This window comes from Camelus dromedarius, chromosome 19 (genome assembly GCF_036321535.1).
Source record: "Camelus dromedarius isolate mCamDro1 chromosome 19, mCamDro1.pat, whole genome shotgun sequence".
NCBI classification, from domain to species: domain Eukaryota; kingdom Metazoa; phylum Chordata; class Mammalia; order Artiodactyla; family Camelidae; genus Camelus; species Camelus dromedarius.
Window position 1 is genome coordinate 26,258,644 of NC_087454.1, and position 5,594 is coordinate 26,264,237.

Here is a 5,594-nt window from a genome sequence, read left to right on the forward strand (position 1 = left end):
GTATTTGCAAAACATATCTGATAAAGAATACCTAGAATATGTAAAGAACTCTCATAACTGAGTAAGAATATAACCAAACTAAAAATGATTTGAACATACATTTCATCAAAGGAGATATATAAATAGCAAATAAGGCCACAAAAAGATGCCCAACATCATTGGGAAAATGCAAGTTAAAACCACAATGAGATACTTCTACAAACTATTAGAATGACTATACTTTTAAAAAGGTGATCATACCAGGCTCTGGTAAGATTGTAAAATGAACTTTCATTCATTGATGATGGGCATGTAAAATGGTGCAGACACTCCGGAAGACAGTTCAGCAGTTTGTTATAAAGTGAAATATAGACCTAAATGACCTAGCAATCCTACTTCTAAGTATTTACCCATGAGAAATAAAACTGTATAACCATACAAAAACCTATTCCTAACTATGTACAGTTTTATTCACAATCCAAATGTTCTTCTACTGTGAATGGATAAACAAACCATGGTATAACCATGTTCACACAATGGAACACTACTCAACAATAAAAAGAAATGAACTGCTGATCAATGCAAAAACATGATGCCAAGTGAAAGAAGCCGTAATAGAAAAGAGAAAATGAAAGACACAGATAACAGAGCAGTGGTTACCAAAGGCTAGGAGTGTGGGTTGGGGATCAAATACAAAGGGGCATGAGGAAACTTAAAAAAATATTTATCTCTTGATTTCAATGGTGGATACATGACATTAAAAATTTTTATCGGTTCGCAGAACTGTATACCTAAAAAGGGTGCATTTTATGATATGTAAGTTATATCTCAACAAATCTGACTTAAATTTTTAAAAACTGGTTAAGGAATCCCTAAGTTGTTCCCACAGAATCCAAGTCTTCAGAATTATTTTCAAGGAAAATTGATGTCAGTTTTCCCACACTCTATCATCCTCTGGGGAATGAGGAGCTTTGGTAATATTCTTAAGAGAGCTCCAATGTTGTCTCTGGGATTTTCTTCCAAGCTGCTGATGCTCATCCTATATATGTTTTGATGCTGGCACTTAACTGATCTTACTAAATGATGTCAAATAAAGGTTTTTCAGAGAACGACCCAGGACTCATATTTTTTGTGGCATGTTGGTCAACTGCAAATCCTCTACATTTAAGTCAACAAACCATTCAAGGACAATTTTAATGTGGGCTAACATCTAAGCATGTGCAGGCAGGCAATGACAACCACATCACAGCTGCCACATGGATAAGAGCAATTGCAAGAATCAGTCAGCTTCAGAGGTATTACAGTGTGAAAGGTGCTCATCATTGGTAAGATATGACCACCAGGAGAAGTCTATGTGGAGAAGCCGGACTCCAAATGCCCTTCTGAAAATCCTGTGGAGGACGGTGACATGATGGAGTATTTTTAATTAGCCTTCTAATTTTTTCAGAGAACTTGTTTTCAATTATCTTAGGTAATGTGTATATACAATACAAGATCCAAACCGTAAAACAGAATACAGTGAAAAATGAGTCTCCTCTAACCTCTGACCCTTAGACACCAAGTTCCCTCCCTGATAGAGAACCACTGTTGGGGACCCCCGAAGTATGAACTGTTTGCCTTATTGCCAGAATGATGTTTCTCAGACACTGAAGTGGGAAGAACAAAAGGCAATCTGCCAACTAGGAAGAAATGACAATAGTCTGGTGGAGGGGGGAGAGGGGTGGGAAATGAAGACATAAATTCAGATAGTGGGAATGTACATCAGTGAGACCTCATACAGCTAAAAATATAAGCAATCTGAAAAAGAGGACTTAAAATGTATATTCTTCTCATATAAAAGAAGTCTGGGCAAGCATTTAAGGGCTGATGGAGCTACTTCATTATGTAGTCAGAAGGCCTCTTCTATATTTCTGCTCTACCATCCTTAGAAAGTTGCTTCCATCTTCAAGGTTGCCTCAAGGTTGCAAAATGGCCAGGACTGCTCCAGCCATCACATCCATGTACCAAAAGAGAAGGAAAGAGACAGAAGGATGGGCTAAAGTGCACATGCTTGTTATCTCCTATTTATCCTAATTCATTAACTCTCTGCCCTTCTTTTTTTCCATCTGCTCTCTGTTTCAGCAGGCTGGCCTGTGTGGCTACATCAGTGGCTTTCTTGGCCTTGGCATTCTGATGGGTTCAGCCAGTATGATCCATGGCAGGAGATTAAAATGTAAGAAGAGAATAAGCTCAGGAGTTTGGGTTTTTTTTTCTCCCCTCCTGCCTCTTTTTCTACAAAGTCATATCTGGCTGGCTGCACCTCTGTGAAGGTCACTGTTCTCAAGGCAGTCTGCTCTACTTGACCCTGTCCTTACCAGTTCAGAAATAGAGATGATAACAGCTTGGCTGATCCTAATCTTGTACTCCTATTCTTCATGATTTCTGTACAGTACCGTCTACGCACACCTTTATCAATAGCTCCAGTATATACAGAACCTCCCCAAGTAATCCTAATTTCAGTGGGCCATCTGTTCCCTTGCTGGGATTCTGAATTATGTAAGTCACAGGCCAGCTCTAATTGGAAACACCACCTCTAATTGGAAGGGAAAAGGGAAGGAGAATTTATCTGCCCAGCTCCCTCCTGTTTCCCATTTCCTACTGCTCAAATTCCACTCCATGGATAGCTAACCCATGAGGGTTGAATTGTTCATCCTCTGATGCTACCTGGGCAACCAGGTCCTCTGTCTGGAGGCAGAGGAGTGACTTGGTGCAGATATCTTGGCTTGTGGAATGTGAAGCAGTGCAATCCCGGGCCTCCAGCCAACCTGGGGGGCTCAGCAAAGACAGCAGAGCACATGCATGCTTGTGTGTGTTACTGGGAGTTGGAAGAACTTTGAGAATAGTTCGAAGCAGTTTTACTCTGAGGAACAAGGTCAGATTCTGACATTAAATTAGAAATAAAGTCATTGAACTGAAGAAATACTCCCAAATGGATTGATTAAACCATATATTGGATCCAGATGAAAACAAAATTCTATATTGGAAGAGATAACTTACAAAGTTATACCTCTGTGATGCATTCTGGATAAAGAAAAAAAATGAGAGGCATGAAAGAGTAAAAAGGTCCAATTTATACCCAATAGGAATTTCAGAAGGCGATACTAGAGAGAATAAGCATGAGGTCACACTGTTAAGGAACATGAATCCTTAGATTCAGTTCCTATGTGATACTTTTGATATTCAAGGGCAGCTTTTGTATAGTTTATATTCACTTATTTGGGTTTGATTTTTCAAATTTTATTTATTGAAATTATAGATTTAAATGCCTAATTTTTCTTAAACCCCTAAATTCATCTTATAAATGTTATTATATTATTTTAAATCCTTTAAATTTTATATTAAATCAAAATAATTTTCAGGGAAACTTTAATATAAATTGGACTGATTACTTAATGTTAAACAAAATCAAATTCCCTTAAGTAAACTTGAATTGGACTCATTACCTTTAAATATTTCGAATAATATTTATACATTTAATATATTCAGTTTTCTTTAAGACCTTGGAGTGTCTAAACTCAACAAACTTATGACCCAATAAACTAACCCTTCCCACGTTATTAAGCGAATTTTTAATGTAAGTTCTCTTAACCACTCTATCACTGCTTATAAACTAAGTCACTTCTTTTTATACCATTCAATTTTGAATCAAGCATTTAATTTGGAATCACAGGCCAACTTGTCATATAATTGAATTTGGTATATTAAAGTATATTTTACAAGTATTTTAAATGCCAAACACAGTGATTATCTTGATTGTAACACAAAATGATTACTGCCATGGGTTTGATATACCTCATAATTTCACATTTCTGGGGTTAAAAGACACAACCCACTAAGCTTTACTATAATTTTAGATTCCTGAGCCAACAATTCATGACAACAATAATTGTCACCTGAGGCAACTGGAGTTGCTTACTAAACAGACACATTTGGTACAGGGATGCCAGACCTGCAGCTGCCTACATCCAATGTGGTTCTGCCTACATCACAGATTGACATACTGAGTCCAGTTTTAGTAATCTCGAAGTGATGGGAGACCCCAAGTCTATACCATTCAGGCAGAGTTGGTACCTCCTCTTCTAATTATATAACCACGTGACACTTTTTGTAACCTCTTTCCGCTCTGATGACCTGATTTGATCATCTGAAGTCTTCAACCTACAACCAGATTGCAGCTGATTTTGTCCACTCACCTCAGTACTGTCTGGCTGAACTCTATTTTTTTCCCCTGTCTTTGGGCTGTTGTAGTTTAGATAGAAATGAACCCTGGGCAGGGGTTCAGGAAGGGGAAGGGAACAATCCAGAACACAAGGAACCTGCGCTGTCAGTTAACTAGAGCACAGGGAACCTGAGCTGTCAATTGACCAGAGCTTAGGGAATCAATCAGTTAATCAATCAATTACGAAACCAGGATATAAAAACAGGAGGGAGAGAGCGGCGTCATTTTACCTCTCTCGGATTGGCCCACTGCCAATTCTTGGGAGTGTACTATCTTCCACTATTTTGTTAATTTCACTAATAAAATTTTACTTATCACGCTTTTTCCTGTCTCATCAAAAACCTTTTCTTTCTGGTGACAAAGAACCAAGGTAATTCTTATTTTCCTTTTCCCAGTAACAGGACCACAAGGTTTTGGCAGAATCCAGGCAGAATGCTTATCTGTTGTCTTTGACTGGCTTTATGATTACAACAATCCTGAACTGCATAAATAAAAATAGATGCACACTGAGACACACTGAAGTGCAGAAGAACAACAAAGACAGAGAGAACATCTTAAAACCACCACGGCTTTTTTCTGCCAATATTGCTCCTACAAACTTGGTGAATGTTCCTAAAACCTGCAGGGCTTCCTGTAAGATGTGTGGCAAGCACCAACCCCACAAAGTAGCACAGTACAAGAAGGGCAGTACACAAAGTAGCACATGCCCAGGGAAAGTGGCATTTTGATAGGAAGCAAAGTGGCTGCGGTGGGCAGACTAAGCTGATTTTCCAGGAAAAAGCTAAAACTACAAAAGAGATTGTACCAAGGCTGCAGAGCTAACAGAATTCTGGCTATTAAGAGATGCAAACAGTTTGAGCTGGGAGGATTTAAGAAGAGAAAGGGCCAAGAAATCCAATCCTAAGCTTCATCTTCTGCTCTGTTATGAAGATAATAAAATCTTCAGTTAAAAAAAAAAAGAACAGAAAAATGACATAGTACCAAAACAGAATGATAAATAGACAAATAGCAGACTTTTTAATCAATGACACAAATACCATCTTTGAAACACTGAGAGGAAATAATGAATCTACAATTTTATACTCAGTCAAGCAATCATTCAGGAATGGGGAAAACAAAAGTCATTTTCAGAAAGACAAAGACTAAATTCATTTACAGACTGAAAAAAACTACTGGAAAAACCGCTGAACTGCATAGATCCTTCTCTATGAAAGCTGCTTTTTGCTATCTGAAACTCAGGAATGAAACAGATTTGCATAACGTGGTGTACTTTTCAATCTCAATATCCAAACTCATAATTAAAACCTATGAACCAAAAAATTCAGATGGTGAAAAAAAACTTACCCTAAAGGAAGAA

General features: G+C 37.8%; 1 pseudogene; it reads left to right on the plus strand.

Moving 5' to 3' along the window:
- The first annotated feature begins 4,698 nt into the window (after positions 1-4,698).
- Positions 4,699-5,141, plus strand: LOC105086766 (large ribosomal subunit protein eL42-like; annotated as a pseudogene).
- The last annotated feature ends 453 nt before the right edge of the window (positions 5,142-5,594 follow it).